Below are 20,253 nucleotides of genomic sequence, written 5' to 3'. Positions count from 1 at the left end.
GTACAGCTTCATCCATCAAGTTCATTCCAAACTTAGCCTCTATATCCTCATTCGGAGCAACCTCCTGCCATTCTTCCCACCTGTCTGTACATAAATCATTCTCGCTAATTTAACTTCTGTTACTTCTAACTTATGAATAAGATATCCTGAGTCCACCCAGGTTTCACTCCCGTAAATCAAAGTTGGTCTGAAAACAGACCGATGTAAAGATCATTTCGTACGGGAGCTGACTTCCTTCTTACGCAACATTCTTGATCGCAACTGCGAGCTCACTGAATCGGCTTTACTGCAACCTGATTCAGTCTCACTTACTATATTACCATCCTGGGAGAACACAGAATAAGAATAAGAATAATTGTGTGCGTAAAATTGCAGTTATTGGTGGTACGGAAATCTACGACAAGAGCTGATTAAAGCACGAGACCTTCCTACAAGCCAGCGCTCAAGCAGACGGCAACACGATGAACCATACCATGGAACTGAACCGAGGACTAGCAGCCCAAGACGACGCTAGCGAAATGTTGGGCCAAATCCATACCGTAGTCCAGTATGAAGAAGCCGTGATGAGAGAGGTACAGTTCAGCTTCGCATATTTCTCTTTGTAAATAAACTTTCATTGTGCCTTAATGGCGATCATCTAGATATATTTAGGAGTAATGCATGTGTTCTCTGTGTTATTTAGCTTCGAATCATTTGTGCACGGTTTCGAGGGTGTTGGGATTAAATTAGGTTTTTTCTATAGTCATGTAAAGTAGTGTTATTCTTATTGGGGATTAATTTATGGAAGCTTGAGGAGCTAGGAACGTTGAAAATTAAAGGACGGGGTTGCCTTATAAGTATCGAATGGGGAGACTCTTACTGGAGTGCCAGGCGACCTAAGACATAGGAACCGCATGTTATTTTAAAATTCATGAGTTTTTCAAATTTGCAAAGAAATATCAACGTTGCACTAGAAAGGGTTTTCGAAATAATTCCGGCAAGCTAACACATGGCTATACTCGTGGCATGAACCAGGGTCCGCTGCATGAAGAGAAGAGACTTACGGAGTGTATTCCGGATATTCTGGATGGTCTGAAGCCAGGCCAAGCATGTAGGCCTGTGAATTATGAGTCTGAAGAAAATGATTCCGGACCAGAAAGATATGCTATGAAAGTTATCGAAAGGCCAGATGCACCCGCAGCCTGTCCCTAGGGAAGGGATGCGATTTGGCACAGCTGAGAGCTGCCATCGACTGCCAGGCGGTGAGAGGGGACCCATTAGCCATGTGACGATAAGCAGATGTGAAAGAGTCTTCGCCCTGTAGCTATGTGTATCTGCAGCGAGGGGAGACGGCCTTGCTATTCCCTCAGTAAAAGTAAGGTCAATGAACGTCGCTCCAGAAGACGACCCAGAGATGCGATTACATCGCCAATCCCGCAAGACCAGTGTGTACTTTTTGTGTTTATTTCAGATCCATTGGAATATTTGTGATTTGTTTATTGTTGTTCGTTGTGTCTCAATATTCGTGTTTGTCATTTTATTGTGCAGTATTCATTTTAGGGGGTTGAGAGGTTAAATCCTCGTCTTTGATTATGAGATCGGGCTCAAATTAGCTTCAGTGTCTTATTGGGGGATATCAGAAAGACCTAAACTAAGCATTCTTGTGGATTATGTATCCCAAATTTAAATGTGAATAATTTTAATCTTAGATTTAATATACACTGAAGCATATTAAAATATTTTATGCAAATTTTAGTCCTCATTTGCTCACACAAGGAGCCTCAACAAGCACTAATTGTGATTTCCCATTAAAGCCAATAGCTCCCAAGACCATAATGCTTGGTGTTGGCCCTGTATGCCTCTCGACAATAAGATCTGGGCGGCCCCTCTCCCCGGTACGTCGGCGCGCACGATTTCGGCGATCATTGCGGGTAAGACAGAAGCGCGATTCATCACTAAAGACGACCCTATGCCATTCGTCGACCCACGTCGATCTTTCTCGACACCAGGCCAGCCTTACACGTCGCTGTTGTGGGGTCAATGGAACACCTTCTGCAGGAACACGGGCTCGTAAGCCAGCTGCACGCAGGCGATTACCAATTGCTTATTGTGTAACGTGGGGTGCCACAACTGTTCGAATTTGCGCTGCTGTTGCATGGGGTTCCATCCGGGCCATCTGAATGATGCAGCGATCCTCTCTCACAGTTGTCCGTCGCGCTGGGCCTGTGCCAGGTCTACGAGTGTGGGTACCTTCATTTGACCACTGCTGCCATACATGTTGTACCGTAGATGCCTGTCGGCCAACACGTGCAGCGACAGTCCTTAGCGATAATCCAGCCTCACACAGCCCAATTATCCGAGCCCTCTCAAACGGCGACAGTTGTTGAAAGCGTGCTCTTCTCTGTCATCGGGGCATGTTTGACGGGGAACACTTCACTGCACAGACTGCAAGTCAACTACGCTACACCAGAGTCCGTATACTGGAGTTGATTCCTCCGCGACCAATCACATGGGGAGACCTGTAGCAACAATCCAATGGATCTGAAACTTTGATCGTTTACATACCTACATAGCATCGTTCCATATCTTGAAAATCAACACAAACGACCAATGCCTTCATGGTGTAGCAATTTCCATTTTCTTAAGTGTATATGCGAAGTTTTCTGTTGCTTATCTCATGTACCAGGACTTTTAAGTACGACGCAGATAGTCGAGTCTGTTCAAACTTATTTAAATATACAGTGCAGGGTTTATGTAACGCCCCACGGATTACAAGATCAATGATTTTTGTTGCCACTTCATGGCTAACAACATTAATTGTAATATAAATTGTATCAAGTTATCTAAGGGATTTTCTTTTTCTTATCCATCTTTTATATTTTAGCATATTAAAATATGTTATGCACATTTTAGTCCTCATTCACTCACACAAGGAGCCTCCGTGGCTGAGACGGCAGCGCGTCGGCCTCTCACCGCTTGATACCGTGGTTCAAATCCCGGTCACTCCATGTGAGATTTATGCTGGACAAAGCAGAGGTGGGACAGGTTTTCTCCGGGTACTCCGGTTTTCCCTGTCATCTTTCATTCCAGCAACACTCTCCATTATCATTTAATAGCATTTATCAGTCATTAATAAATCACCTTGTGAGTGGCGACCCCATTGTAATAACAGCCTATACTGTATATGTTACATTCATTACATCCCTGATCCGGTCAAAGACTGGAAAACAGGTTGTAGGTTTTCATTTCACTCACGCAAATGCAATCTTGTCCTACTTACATCTTTAAGAAATCCTATTTGCTGGTTCTTGGAGACCGAATTACGGACGTTCCGCGGGCGATGGCGCAGAACTAGCCAGGTTAAAGGAGGACAGGAAAAATGGTAAATTGTGGCTTATAACGTGACGTCCCACTTTGTTTTAATGATTTATTTGTTTGCCGTCCCAGTAAGGTATAATAATAATAATAATAATAACAATAATAATCTATATATTGTGCCCTATAATGCTTTGGATTCCAGTCAGGCAAACGCCGAGATCGAACCAAGAATATTTTCGTGACCAATACACCCATAAAAGGACTATTTTGGCACATAGCTTACCTAGCGTTGCGTATCCACATTCTGCAGCTCAGTAGAACATTTGATCAGGGTATCAAGGTAAAAACGAGGGCTAAATAAGGTAAATTAGGTGGATACGAAATAATGCAGTGTAAGAGAAAATCCTACAAAAAATATCTAACAGAAAACATCGCTGCATTCAAAGTTTTACAATAAGGGATTTATTACATACATTAAACTATTTACAAATACAAGAGCTTTCAAATGTGACTGGGGTAAATATAATATTGAGCCGACGACTACCAGTTCACTGCCTTCACGAAACAGCAAGGCTGTAACAAGCATGGGACAATGGCGTAAGTAATGAAATAAAGAAAAAAACGGATATCTGCAGAAATACACGTCTAGCAGTAACCTCCTCATCATAAAATTACTATGCCTCGGAGCATCGAACCCTGGAGCTAACAAATATAAACACATTATGTACAGTGCTCTAACCCGGTATAGATCCCTGGTCCAGTAAAGAGCAAGGCATCGAATATCCACATACAAAAAATAATAGGAACACAGCTCCCTCCTCCAAGGGCCAACAAAAAACGGGTAAAATGTTAAAAATGAAGCAGAACAAACAGAAATGAAATCTCTCCAGGCATCGTAACATCAAGGTCGTCCTTCCCCTCAAAACACTCGACAAACCGCAGACAGCTATATTGCCGAGTTCCATGACTGTAACGTCAGACACTACACTCCTTACCAGCGGTTCACACTAGACAGGCGGCGGCCCTCTTATTTATGAGCTCAGCTGACGGCCTAGTAGGCTGACTGCAAGGAAAGTTTCGCTTTTCATCGTACCTCACATAATTTGGCTATTCTAGCGCTCTCTTAATTACACATAGGCTGCACGCCATCATATCAATGTCACAAGCAATACAACAAAATCTCATTTCCGCCACCACTGGGCTCATCCTTAATTATACAAGGGCACAATCCAGTGCGCCATAATCACATAGCCACAATAAGGCGTCTCAAATGCATCACACAAATTCTTAATCTGTGCTAGGGCTTTCCCATATCAATACACACAGTCAGCTACATGCATAATGCCCAAATTTCTCAAACATAAGGACACGCCCAACCTGTCACATTAAGCTAGGTGAGTTTACGGGGGTAAATCCTGATCTCCAATACACTACATTCGACCGCAAAGAAATATGCCCTGACGCTTGAAGACAACAAGTACACTAACATAATACTACCGAATAGAAATGTAATCACACCAACAAGGAATATACAACCTACTACTTACGCTAATATACTGGGTTCGAGCTTGGGGCATAGCTATACATTACCAAGAATTTTCCTAATATAAATTCACCTGTTGGCTGACGGCCAACCTTGTTCCTATCTAGACTTTAAATGACATGCTTGCTACAAAATTGGAAAGCTCTGACCTTAAATGATTGATGACATGACGGAGCGGCCCCCCATGTGGACCACTGGATTTACCACATCATGATAGACTGTGACGCTGTCAGCAGATACAGGCGGACAACTGGAGACATTCTAGCTGGCGAGCACATTTCTTGCAGCTTCTTAGATGGTTGGAAGATGTCCCCTTCGACGTCGTGCTGAGCAGGTACGCCAGACGTTCCTGGGTCGATTCCCGATGTCGTGCCGGCTTCAGCTCCCGTTATTGCTTCCTCGCAATGAGTGTGTAGAAGCTCGTACTGGATTGATGCAGGGGCAACTGAAAATAAATTTCTTATTACACACAGTCCATATTCGATGCCTGTTTCCACTAAAACCATGCCTCACACGTTACGTTGACCAAGTCTTGTTCTGAATTTGAACGTGGTACACCACTGTCTTCTTCATCAAACTCGGTAAAACTACTATCCTATCCTTTCACTCGGACAACACTTCGCGGTACCAGAAATACCCTGAGCCTTCATTAATTCTTGCATTACGTTAGTTATAATTCGACCTCAAAGAAGTATGAAGCTACTAGTCCAACAGTCTTTTATAGGCAGTACCTCATCTGATGACAGCAGATCAACACATGTAATATCAAGAATTCAGCTTAATTATGCAGGTTAATTACTTACTTTCTCCCCGATTCAATAGTTCTAGGTGTATGTGCAGCTCGAAGATAAGACGTTGTTCTCGATACCGACCCGCAGCGTGACGACCTCGTTCAAGCAGCCTTACAGTCAAAGAATGAGGCTGACGTGCCAAGCGGTCCTGCATTTATAATCAGGCTAGCGTTACCACGCCCGTTTGGTCGCGTATGGGATACCCGCGCCCGCGACTCGAAGTTCTCCCGCACAAAGAGCGTCAAGTTCCATACTTAACGAATGCATTTATAATTACAGCCATGTTGCATATCAAAATTTAGCGGAAATTATGCAGGTTGCAATTCTCTTATCAAATCCAATGCATCTCTTCCGTAGCCAGAGATATTAAATTAATTCCTTCTTCCCTCCAAATGTTTGTTTGCCGCGATATGGGGCGCGTCCCCGGTCTAAATTAAGAAGCTTCGCTTGGGCAATAAATTCCTTTTATGAGTCTCCGGAATTTTTCATAATGATGCTGTAGCTATCTTCCCACGAGAAACACTTCCTCTGGAATCTCTTATGAAATGAACTATTATACAATGACTTCCTTGGTGATCTCAGGCCATCCCAATATCTAATGCTAAAATTCAGACTATTGGTACATGAACTGTATGCTTCAATATATAAAATAACGTGTACTGACCAACTGACTGATTCATCATCGCCGAGCCAAAACGACTGAACATAAAGAAATGAAATTTTGGAGATACTTTTATGTATTTTTAATCTCTTTTAAAAATAAGAAATATGTATTTCTTGTTTCCGTAAAACTGTGCTGGGGAGTAAAATAAAATAAAATAAAATAAAATAAAATAAAATAAAATAAAATAAAATAAAATAAAATAAAGAAAAACGTTTTTTGTTTTCCGAAAATCCCCCAAAGGGGGTAAGAAAAGGTTAAAAAATGGTTGAGTGCCTTTTATGAGGATACTTACAGTACATCTCAAAAACTGAAGATGTTACAGATACGAAAATTGTTATTTGGAATCTTCTTTAAAAATAAAGAAATACGTAGTTTTTTGAAAATCCAATCAATGAGGGATGAACAAGAGTGGCAAAAGGCGTGAATTTTTAAAAATATTATATCTACAGTATATCTCAGAAACATAAATTGTTACAGACGTGAAAATTGGTATTTGGAATATCCTGTAAATGTAAAGAACATAGATAATTTATTTTCTGAAAATCTACTTAAGGGAACTGAAAGGGGGGGATTTTTAAAATAAAAGTATCTACAGAACATTTCATGAACTTAACATGATACAAACGTGAAAATAGGTGTTTTAAGCTCTTTTAAGAATAAGAAACATGTATTTTTTGATTCCCTAAAAATTGAGGGGGAGTAAAAAAATGGAAAAGGGGTTGAAATCATTCTATTACGATAGTGATATCTGAAAAGCTGAAGATGTTTCAGAGGTAAAAATTGATATTTGGAGCCTCCTTTAAAAATAAAGAAATACGCATTTCTTTATTTTCGGAAAATCCTCTTAGAGGGGGGTGGGGATTAAAACAATAGTTGAATTCTTTCTACTAGGATACATATATCTCAAAAACTAAAGATGCTGCAGACGTGAAAATTGGTATTTGGGATCTCCTTTAAATATAAGGAAACACGCATTTTGGGAGGGGAAGTCAGCTTGGGGTTGGGGTAAAAAAAAGAGTTGAATTCTGTTTATGAGGATACATATATCTCAACAACTGAAGATGTTACAGTCATTATAATTGGTATTTGGAATCTCCTTTTAAAAATAAAGAAAGCGTATTATTTTGTTTTCGGAAAATTACTTAAGGGGTTGAAGAATTGAAAATTAGTTGAACTATTTGTATGAAGATACTTATATCTAAAAGACTAAAGATGTTACAGACGTAAAAATTGGTATTTGGAATCTCTTTTAAAAATAAAGGAACACGTTTTTTTTTGTTTTCGGTAAACCAACTTAAGGTGGGGGTGGAGCGGGGGTTGAAAATAAGTAAAGAAGTTGAATTCTGTTTATGAGGATACTTATATCTCAAAAACTGAAGATGTTACACACGTGGAAACTGGTGTTTTGAATCTCCTTTAAAAATAAAGAAACATATATTTCTTTATTTTCGGAACATTCACTGCATGGGGATGGGGAAAGGACTGATAAATGGATTGAATTATTTTTATGGGAATACTTACATCTCAAACACTGAAGATGTTACAGACTTGGAAATAGTTATTTGGAATCTCTTTGAAAAATAAAGAAACATGTTGGGGATTTTTTCGACTTGAGGGAAGACTATTTCTCACATGTACAGTTCTATATCGCATGGTAATTTTGGCCCCAAAAGGCAATACAACAAACGTGGATTACAAAGAGTTTCTGGGGTGAATGAAATTCATTTTTTTGGCGATTTTTATACTATAGGGATTTTCAGATAATATCTTAGTACAGTACCGAGTAACAATTATTTTTAACAAATTACGAAATCCACGCGACCGAAGGCGCGGCTAACTGATAATAATAATAATAATAATAATAATAATAATAATAATAATAATAATAATAATTATTATTATTATTATTAATAATATTACTTAAGGGGGTTGAAGAATTGAAAATTAGTTGAACTATTTGTATGAAGATACTTATATCGAAAAAACTAAAGATATTATTATTATTATTATTATTATTATTATTATTATTATTATTATTATTATTATTATTATTATTATTATTATTATTATTATAATTTCACGTGGCTATTGCTAGTCTGGTGCAGCCATTGTAAGGCAGACATTCCGAGAAGAGTAAGCAGCATCTGCCGTGTGTAGGTGATGATGATGATGATGATAATTGTTGTTCAAAGGGGCCTAACAGAAAGGTCACTGGCCTCCTAAGATCGTGTATAGGAAACTACATGTTGGAGTGGTGGAGGTCGGTGATGTGTGCGGTGTGTGAGATCCAGGGACAGCACAAACACCTTGTCCCCGAACATGGGCGCCCATATGACAGTTTGTAGGGGAGGGCCTAGACCTGGGTGTATGTAGTATTTTTAAAATTTTGGAAGGTGTACAGCGACTTGCATTCCACAGTAGAATAACAGCCATGATATCCCCTGCCTGTTGACGAGGGCGGTACTACAACTTCTACGTAATACCGACTTTTAAATAATTTTATTGGAAGAAAAACACCTGACTACATTAGATTTTTGCCTTTCCCTGAGAGGTAGAGGGGGCCGCGCCCCCCCCCCTGCCCCCGGGCATGGGCGCCCTTGTCCCCGAATCAAGGGAATGAGTCATTTAAGGTTTGAATCTCACAACCCGGACTGAAATCGAACTCACTGCCCTGAGAGCCGAAGGTCAGGACACTGACCACTCAGGCATGAAGCTGGACATGTTATTAGATATTAGTGATATTTCCCTATCTTTAGAGAAAATGTAGTTGTAGTGGTGATTACTGTTTTAAGAGGAGATACAGCAAGGTAACATCCTCTCTTAAAACTTACCAGAAATGAAAATGGAAGGGGTCCAATCCTTCCAAAAATGAAGGGATCGGTAACGGCAAGATAAGGGCTACCAAGGGCTTGTAAATGAAAGACACCCGAGGCCTCGCTAACCTAATATCGTTGGGGTCGGAAGAGAACAAAGATGACGAAGGAAGATCAGGTAGTAAAGAGCCTGGCACAAGCGGAAACTATTTCGGACGCAGCTAGGGGAACCATGCCCAAAGTGAGAGCCCCTGGTTCGATTCTTAGTCGCCTCTTGCGACAGACAGAGGATACTCTGGGTGTACTGTTACGCCTCCCACCCGCAGGGGGAAAGGGAAACGGTAAACAAGTGAGATGGAGCGGAGAGCGGAAGAAACAAAGGAGGGACAATTCACTGCAACGGAAGCCCGCTGCAATACAGTTGATGATACGGAGCCATCTAGAAGACACGCCCTAACAGAGTGATCTTTCCAGATATTTTATAAGTTTCAACGGATTGTAAACTCATACAGAACAAAGTTCACACGCGTTTGAAGTAATCTATTATTCGGAAACAGTATTTTAATTCTCTAATTCATATCAGAAATATTTTCAAGCACAGGCAATATAAGTTAACATAGATTGGTCCAAAAATCCGCCATTTTAGGCTTGTGCAACATGAAAAGAAAAATGATGTTTACTGGGGAGCCAACTCCTGTAATTCGTCGTGCTGACCAAACGGCACCTCGTAATCTACACCGAGCTCGATAGCTGCAGTCGCTTAAGTGCGGCCAGTATCCAGTATTCGGGAGATACTAGGTTCGAACCCCACTATCGGCAGCCCTGAAGATGGTTTTCCGTGGTTTCCCCATTTTCACACCAGGCGAATGCTGGGGCTGTACCTTAATTAAGGCCACGGCCGCTTCCTTTCCACTCCTAGTCCTTTCCTGTCCAATCGTCGCCATAAGACCTAACTGTGTCGGTGCGACGTAAAGCAACTAGCAAAAAAAAGCGTAATCTACAGGCCTTCGGGCTGAGCATCGGTCACTTGGTAGGCCAAAGCCCTTCAGGACTGTAGTGCTATGGGGTTAGTTCAACACCTGTACTGACTTTTCAACGGTCCTGGGTCCAGCTCCATGGCTAAATGGTTAGCGTGCTGGCCTTTGGTCACAGGGGTCCCGGGTTCGATTCCGGCAGGGTCGAGAATTATAACCATCATTGGTAAATTTCGCTGACACGGGTGCTGGGTGTATGCGTCGTCTTTATCATCATTTCATCTTCATCACGACGCGCAGGTCGCTTATGGGAGTCAAATAACAAGAGACCTGCATCTGGCGAGCCGAACATGTCCTCAGACACTCCCGGCACTAAAAGCCATGCGCCATTTCATTTTTTAACGGTCCAGGAACCAACTTGAGTGTCTCTTTGGGAACAGGTCGGAACCAAATGACATATCTGGAAACCAGCTCCAGTCCAACCGTGGGTTTTTCTGAGTGTCAGGATACAAGTTAATTTACAATAGACCCGGTCTTAAACGGAATAGTTAGGGGCCAGAGAAGGTTTCTGTTTTTAAGGAAGTTTTCATCTCACCTAAATTTCACTAAATGTTCAACCTGTTGTGTTCCTATTTAAATTTATATACTGAAAAGTGTTTTCTAATCATTTCTTGGAAAATGGGCATGCATGTAAGAAAGTAGCCTATGCATTAGCAGGATGAAAACTTTGAATGTATTGTAGCAGAGATCCAATTAAATACACATACTAGTATATTTTGAAACAATTTGTTTTACGTCGCGCCGACACAGATAGGTCTTATTGCGACGATGGAATAGGAAAGGCCTAGGAGCGGGAAGAAAGCGGCCGTGGTTTTAATTAAGGTACAGCCCCAGCATTTGCCTGTTATGAAAATGGTAAACCACGGAAAACCATCTTCAGGGCTGCTGACAGTGGGGTTCGAATCCATTATCTCCCGGATGCAAGCTCACAGCTGCGTGACCCTGACCGCACGGCCAACTTACCCGGTCATACTATTATAAAAACAAATCCGTGGAACAATAACCTATTAGGATCTTGGCCTGCCAATGAATGAATGAATGAATGAATGAATGAATCAATCAATCAATCAATCAATCAATCAATCAATCAATCAATACTGACATTTTTTTCAGTTGGTCTCACGAGGCTGAGTAAACCTAGTTCCAGCCCTTGGTCGGGAAACGAACCCACGGCAACGTGCTAACAACTGCGCTACGCAGTCGTCCTTTCAGTTAATTAATGAAGTATTCAATTAATTGTGCCAACGGCCGTAGCCGTGTTGAAACACCGGATCACGTGAGATCCCCGAAGTTAAGCAACATTAGGCGTGGTCAGGAGTTGGATTGGTTGCCATGCGCTGTTGGTGGGGGGGGGGGGGGGTAAGGGAATGGAGGAGCGGAAAGGAACTAGCCACCCTACCGCACGTAAACTCCGGCTCAGGAACACCTCTGCGGAGGTTCGGACCTGCCTTCGGGCAGAATAACCCTTACCTTACCAATTAATTGTTACCATCGGTACGTTGCTCTTTGTTTTATATCACAATGACGCAAAGAGGTCTTATGGCGACGATATGAGAGCAAAGGAGCAATCATGCCCTTAGTTAAGGTGTCGAAAATGGGAAACCACAGGAAGTAATAACAATATAATAATAATAATAATAATAATAATAATAATAATAATAATAATAATAATAATAATAATAATAATAAACTAATCTTTTTGTAATGACTATTTTAACAGCTAACATTCTTAACAGACACAGAGTTGTCGAAATGTTGTTCCGTGAAAATTATTTAATGAGTCAGAAGTCAACGAAATGGAATGGTCTCATTTACACGTCCTTCACCGAGCTCGATAGCTGCAGTCGCTTAAGTGCGGTCAGTATCCAGTATTCGGGAGATAGTAGGTTCGAACCCCACTGTCGGCAGCCCTGAAAATGGTTTTCCGTGGTTTCCCATTTTCACACCAGGCAATGCTGGGGCTGTACCTTAATTAAGGCCACGGCCGCTTCCTTCCCACTCCTAGCCCTTTCCTGTCCCATCGTCGCCATAAGACTTATCTGTGTCGGTGCGACGTAAAGCAACTAGCAAAAAAAAATACACGTCCTTCAAGGCCATTGACATCAGTCGAGATGGAACTCGCTATCTTGAAAACTGAAGATTGCACCTCTGTGGTTGGTCGAGAGGTTGAATCAGGAATTAGAGAATCTGATAGTATAATTTCTTACCGTAAGAATATGGGCTGCCTTAAAATGCTTAATTATTGAGAAGTCGTTGAACAAGAACAATAATTTCTTATTGTGTTTGTGGACGATTCAAATAACAGAAATAGAGTAAGAATTTCATCTGGTGAAGAGTTTTCATGTGTTCTCTGTTCGTTGTAAACGTACTGCGATTGGTTTTATTCCCCACATGCCAGCACATTGCTTTTCAAGATAATAATCAGAGGAATGGAGGCCGCCATACTTGGAGCAACACAATGACGAAGCTATGTTGCGGCAGGAGAAGGAGCGGAGGGGGAGGGGGGAATGAAGCGGGGGTGAGAGAAGAAACTTAATGGTTTATGCAAATTACTGTGACCTCAAAAATCACTCGCTCTACCCCTGCATTTGAGTGCTGTATTCCATGGAAACAAAAAAAGGACAGGAATGAGCAAGGAAGCAGAAGTTGGATTTGACACCACAAGTTGCAAATGCTCATTCCTAGAAAATAAACCGATTTATGCGCCTTCTGCTGCAGAAACACCTCTGGTAGTCAAGAGCTAATGCTTGTTCAATCGCTTTTTGTGAGGTCTTGCTTCATCTTAGACTAAGTTCCTGTCGTGGAATTGTCATATAGGCCTAGCAGTTGTATAAAGTTTCAGGAAGAATGTTGGTGAGTTTCTTTGATCATACCTCATCGACTTATCCAGTATACCCATGTTCCAAAGGTAAATAAGTTTTTAGATATGAGAGCTCAGTGACATTGTCCGTGGCTTCCCACTAAGATAGTTCTAGTTTGAAACTCGGTCAGTGCATGAGGAAGTTTTGAAATAATGTCCCAGTGATTCACGATTTTTTTTTTTTTTTTTTTGCTAGTTGCTTTACGTCGCACCGACACAGATAGGTCTTATGGCGACGATGGGACAGGAAAGGGCTAGGAGTGGGAAGGAAGCGGCCGTGTCCTTAATTAAGGTACAGTCCCAGCATTTGCCTGGTGGGAAAATGGGATACCACGGAAAACCATTTTCAGTGGTGTTCGAACCTACTATCTCCCGAATACTGGATACTGGCCGCACTTAAGCGACTGCAGCTATCGAGCTCGGTCACGAAAAATTACAGAACTCATGACTATGATTAAGATATCAAGAACCACGTAAAAATAAAAGCTTGTTGTGCTCTAAGTAAACAAAGCAAAACAAAAAGCAATCTCCATCCATCTTATGAAGGCCCTTGGAGGAGTGGAAGGTAAAGGCTTTCACGATCCATAATCTCGTCACTAAGTGGGATAGAGCTGCCCAGCTACATTCCCCCCACCCACCACCCCCAGAAATGAATGTGGCACTCATTTCTAGTGTAGGCTGGGTGAACCTCGGGGCCGCTCCAAAAGTAGAAATCTCGTTTCTAAATTCTTCCACTTCCTGACGGGAAATAGCACCACCGTACTTTCGGGCGAACAGAGCACTCCGTTAACCAGCCGCTGTGCTCTAAATAAAATTCATAATATTCAGCGGAGAAACCTGAAAGGACTAAGTGATGTTCCTAATAAGCCTCATAGCTTTCTGTCCGGTTGGTCCAAGATCGATTCTTGATTCTGTCACAAATTTAAGACTGGATATGGATCCTACCCACTCTCTAAGCGCAGTATATTATCTCGCTGGAGGATGGTGACGTAGCCAGCGCCCCCCACTTGGCCAGGAGAACGCAGATCCAGCATCCTGAGCCGAAGTTTACTTGTAGTACGATGATGAAGTTATTTCCACTTAGTGGGGAATGATAGCCGAGTGAATGAAGCCCCATCTAGCGGTGAGGATAGGAATTTTGCCGGCTGCCTCTGGGGCAATGATTGATGACTGACAGATGAAATGAAATGATATTGGGAGTTTTGTTGGAATGAGAGGGGACAGGGAAAACCGGAGTACCCAGTGAAGAACCTGTCCTACCTCCGCTTTGTACAGCACAAATCTCACATGCAGTGACCGGGATTTGAACCCCGGTACTCAGCAGCGAGAGATGAGCGCGCTGCCGACTTAGCTACGGAGGTTCATGTTAAAATAAATATTCTAAAAAATACAATTTTATTAGAGAGCTATTGGAAGTAAAAGTATAAGTTACATAGCCTATCTCTGTAACCATTCATGTAGACCAATGGAATTTGGCACACTGTTTTAGTGTCCAATTATCTTAGAAGCAGACTATAATCATGAATGTAGTTCTTTTTTTTTTTATGAGAAACAGGCCATAATATATTCGAAAAAATTTAAGAAACTTTGAATAACAATAACTGAACTATTCCTACAAAATGTGTATATTACCAAATATTCTGATTGTAGTCTACTTTGTAGCTACATGCTGTGGGTAGTAGGTGTAAAAATATTATTCATATCACATGAGTAATTTTCTTCCCGGCATCTTCACGGGAATTTACAGTCTAAAAAAATATCGCAAAAATTAAACTGTCATAGAAAATTACCGTGAAGTGTAATTAGTAACTAATAAGCTAATATATCTACAATGTTGATTTATTAATATTTTCTACCTAGAATAAGTATGAAGCCGGCCCCATGGTGTAGGGGTACCGTGTCTGCCTCTTACCCGGAGGCCCCGGGTTCGATTCCCGGTCAAGACAGGGATTTTTACCTGGACCTGGGGGCTGGTTCGAGGTCCACTCAGCCTACGTGTTTAGAACTCAGGAGCTATCTGACGGTGAGATAGCGGCCCCGGTCTAGAAAGCCAAGAATAACGGCCGAGAGGATTCATCGTGCTGACCTCACGTCACCTCGCAATCTGCAGGCCTTCGGGCTGAGCAGCGATCGCTTGGTACGCCAAGGCCCTTCAAGGGCTGTAGTGCCATGGTGGGGGGGGGGTAGAATAAGTATGAAAAAAATTAAAATCCACGACCTGTTTCCAGTCATTCGACCGGCTCAGGAATGGAATGAATGAAGCCCCCATCTAGCGGTGATTATAGGAATTGTGCCGGCTGCTGAAGCCTGTCGCACTCCTCTGGGGTGATGATTAATTAATGGCAGATGAAATGAAATGTTATTGGAGAGTGTCGCTGGATTGAAATATGAACCGGAAAACCGGAGTACAAACCTGTCCCGCCTCCTCTTTGTCCAGCACAAATCTCACATATAGTGACCAGGATTTGAACCACGGAACCCAGCAGTGATAGGCCGGCGCGCTGCCGCCTGAGCCATGGAGGCTCTTAGAATAAGTATATCTGTCCAAATTATGATGGCAAAATTAATGATTTTTCACTGCTTTACTGTGGTCTTCACAGACATGCCCTTTGCTATTTGCTTTACGTCGCACCGATACAGATATGTCTTTTGGCGACGATGGGATAGGAAATGCCTAGGAAGTGGAAGGAAGCGGCCGTGGCCTTAATTAAGGTACAGCCCCGGCATTTGCCTGTCGTGAAAATGGGAAACTACGGAAAACCTTCTTCAGGGCTGCCGACAGTGGGGCTCGAACCCACTATCACCCGATTACTGGATATTGGCCGCACTTAAGCGACTGCAGCTATCGAGCTCAGTAGACATGCCTTTAACGGAGGACAGGAATGAAAGCAAGTCTCCCTCAATCAATGTACAGGATACGGTGGGTAGGCAAGAAGGTGGAGAAGGAAGGAGAGAAGTGATGGAAGACAGGTGCGATAATGTTTTATGGAGAAGAGAAATGAGGGCTAAGGGTTCTCCTCAGGGAGTGAGTTCAGAAGAGGTGTGGGTGAGAATCGGTATGAGTCAGTACAGGTAGAACGGTAGAGGGAAGGTGGGGAACAGGGAAAAGTTACAAAGGAGGGGTCAGGCAAGAGGAAAGGAAACGCTATGAAAGGGAAACGTAGAGTAAAAGATTGGCCGAGAGAGATAGAACAGGGTCGTGAGAGGCAGAGGAGGGAGGAGGATGTAGCTTCTGCAGACGTCAGAGAAGTTAAGGGAGACCAGGAGAGGAGAGGATCTAATGAGATGGGTGGGGTTGAGGCTTTGGTTATAGGTAACTCCATTGATAGACATGTGGGTTAAGTGTGTGGAGGAACGGGAGCCAGGGTAATGTGTAATCCTAGGTTAAGGCAGATGTTGATGAAAGTAGAAGGGAAGGAGGAGGATAAGGAGAAGGTGGTAACTTTCCAAGTTGGTACCAGCAACGTAAAGCAAGCAGGAATAGTTACTAACATAAGATAGTTGGAGATGTATGTGATCTGGTTATGGAAGCACGGGATACGTTTAATGGAGGGGGGGATGGTTATCAGTGGGATACTGTGTAGGGGGGATTGCTGACTGGGGGGGGGGGGTGATCGGGAATTTAAATGAGACTACAGATGGGTGTGTGGGAAACTGGGAGTGAGATCCGTAGATACTAATGGGTGGGCAGAGAATAGGGATAAACGCTCAGATCACCTTCACTTGAACCGTAAGAGTACTTACAAGTTAGGAGGTTGGTTTAGAATGCTTACAGGGAGGTATATTCGGGGAAAGGAGCTGGATCAGGGAGCGGTGATGACAGCATAGGAAGCATAAAATCAAGTATGGAAAACATAAAATTATAAAATTGTTAGTGTTAAACTGTAGAAGTGTTGTAAAGAAGAGAATTCTTCTTCTTAGGATGCCGTCTTCCTACGAAGGTTGGCGATCCAATTGATTTTGGTAACTCACAAAACAGCGGCTCTCAAGATTTCAATGGAAGTTCGTCCATAGCAGCGTCGCTGGTCTTTGAGCCAAGAATTTCTCCGTCCCCCACAGATCATTTTCTTTCAATTTTCTCCTCGATGATGAGTAGGAGAAGTTCATATCGTTCACGTCTCATGATGTGCCCGATGTACCTGTGCTTTCATTCCTTGATGGTTGTTAGAAGCTCTCTTTTCTTATTTGAAAAGTTGAAGACTTTCTCATTAGTCTTCCTAGGATATTCGAAGCATCCTTCGGTACAAGTACATTAGAAAAGCTTCAATACGCCTCTCCAGCAAAGGGCTGAGCATCTAGCCTTCAAAACCATACAGAAGGGCAGGGAAAACATAGCATGTGTAAAATGAACGTTGGCCCACTGTTCGTCTGGTCAGTTGACATGTTGACGGCTCTGCTCTAGACCGCCTTCCGCAGTAAACAGTAGGTCTCCGACAATAAATGTCTCTCTGCCTAAGTCTTCCGTACAATTGTTCCAGTGCATGCTGTGAGCTCCGATGACAACTGCCGCGTGTAGTACAATGGTCCTCTCATTCTGATGTCGCTCTTGATCGTCCTTACTGTGCTCTGCAGGTTACAGTTTCGGACTCTACAAATTGTTGTCACATGCCTGAAATAACATAACAATGCACATTAAGAGTCGCATTCAAAAGGAGGCTGTGGATAAAGACTTCCGAAAGTCGACTTTTGTGCTGAAGTTTAACCTTGTTAGGTCCTATTCACAGGCAATAATTCTGAGACTTTGACTTTGGTAAGTCGAGATTTGACGACCCTGTTCAATATTGGTAATCACTGTCTTCTAAGCGAATTAAATTAATGAATTTATGAAATAGAGTAAGTATTACTACAAACAGCGTCATCTTTTGTGTCACAAATTAACGAAACATTTGAACATTTCGCAATTTGTACTCATTCCTGCAGCTTTACATACTGTAATTATTTGTTTGCCGAAGAATTGAAGAAATGGCAGGTAAATAAATGCCACCAATGATGGACTATGAGAGGCCTATATCCTTCATTGGTGAAGAAGTACAAAGACGTAGTGGAAAACAAGAAGGCGGACATCATGTGCGTGAGAAAAATAAAAACAACGCCTGGGAAGAAAAAGTGATACATTCTGTAACGTTGGAAACAGCAATAAAAAGGGAAAATCTGTTGAAGGAAATCTGGAACAACATGAAATTCAAATCCAGGCAACGCAAAACGGCAGAAAGAAGGACAATGATTACAGGAGGAGGGCCACCAACGGAAGATGAAACGATTGATAGTTTTCTACTAGATGTTGAAGACATAGTTCTACATCTGAGTTTGACTGCGTTTGCTGTAAAGGTGAGGAAAACTTGCAAACTATACAAGTGTGTGACGTAGTTCGGAGGTTTGGGAATGAGTTCTTCAAGTGGTAGTCGTGCTTACCACATCAACACACACTGGAAATGTGTACACGAATGGGAGGTGGCAAAAGGAAATCTAGAAGAGGGGAAACATATCCAATTGGAGCAATTATGAGAACTACACTAACTCAAAATCCAGCAGAAGGATGAGTATGACGCTAGTAGGCTGCTTCACCAAGAAGAGTAGCATAACCTCCCTGTAGAGCACATGGAAGTATTACATTAAAAATTAAGGAATTAAAAATAATTTAGTTTTAGAGTTTTACCCAGATAAAAATAAGAAAGGGAAACTGCGACTTGCAGACTGCATTTCTGTTATACAGACCATATATTTTATAATTTTAATTCTACGGCAACTGAGGAAGATATTGGGTATGGATGCACGTACTCTAGCGGCGTATAAACAATTGAAACATGCAACAGCGAAATTTAAGTTGTGCATGAGATACAATTAATGTCATTTATACCGATGTTATAAACGCTACACCGGTACTGTTGCGATAAATACTAATATTGTAATGTTAACTAGTAGGTCAGTCGTAAGACAATGCAATAATCTAGGGTACTTACGATTCTTTTGATTTTGAATTTATCAACCTAACCTAATCTACTCTGATCTAATAAGGAAACAAGTGGAACATCAAGTGCGCTCATTTATCTACCACAACTACTATGGTGTTTATCTGAAAGGCAAAATAAGTTATATCTGTTATATGACAAATATCTTGCAATATTATTTCTCCCGGCTGCTGCTCCTAACGGCTGGGGAGGTGGTCGATACTCATCGCCATTATTACTTAGCAATTCTGTCGTCAGATTATTCCAAGAGACAAGGACCCGCTGCATTGTTACGAAATATAACTGTAGCTAATATAACAGCAGGAATATTGCGTAGTTTTAAAGTGAAGTTTGTTGATAAACAGTGAAATGTATTCTTCCATTTCTAGAATATTTCTAGTGAAGATATGGGAGGAATTGTATGCTTCCTCCGCTGGTGTTGTAGGCTTAGGGAGAGGTGTCATCAAGAACTGCCTACAGCCTCACCCACTATCGCCAACAAGGACTCACCGGAGTAGTCCCATTTCAAATCGCATACAGATACTTTTATTGCCAAACAGGCCAGCCGGTGAGAAAATTATTCTGGCTTTTTCTCTCCCTTTCTCTCTTTTATCGTTCTTTCAATTCTGAGGACCGTGATTTCCGAGGAGGCTATTGGTCAGTTGTCTTCATCTCTTGCGGTCCTCGGCAAGGCGTTCTGCACCAGAACTCTTGATAATGTTCGACCATCGCGTGGGAACTCGGCCACTTACTCTCTTGTCGGGAATATTCCAAGAATGATCAGTTTTTCTATGATAATGAACATAATTATTATATTTCTTCAAACAATATGGTAAACGGGATGAAGAGTCAGGCTATAAGTTTCACCAAGTGGAAAAGTCCTCTCAGTTTTAATTACTGTGTTGATGGAGTGATAGTACCTCATGGGGAACACTGTAGGTACCTAGGTGTTATTATAAGGAATGATCTCCATTGGGCTAATCATATAACGACATTGTTAGGAAAGGTTACAGATCTCTTCACATGCTTGTGAAAGTATTCAGTGGTTGTGGTAAGGGTGTAAAGTGAGGGTGCATAAGTCACAGATAAGACCCCAATTAGAATACGGTTCCAGTGTATGGGATCCACACCAGTACTACGTGGTACGAGAACCGGAAAAGATCCAAAACCCGAGTCTAAACTTCGTCGTCTTAGTCTCATTTCACTTCTCATATCCTCCTTGGCAGAGTAATAATAAGAATAATAATACCATTAATAATAATAATAATAATAATAATGTTATCGGTTTTACGTCCCACTAAAT

Source organism: Anabrus simplex, chromosome 2 (assembly GCF_040414725.1).
Source record: "Anabrus simplex isolate iqAnaSimp1 chromosome 2, ASM4041472v1, whole genome shotgun sequence".
In the NCBI taxonomy this organism is placed as follows: Eukaryota; Metazoa; Arthropoda; class Insecta; order Orthoptera; family Tettigoniidae; genus Anabrus; species Anabrus simplex.
The sequence above is the reverse complement of the archived record's forward strand: the minus strand, read 5'-3'. Positions refer to the sequence as shown.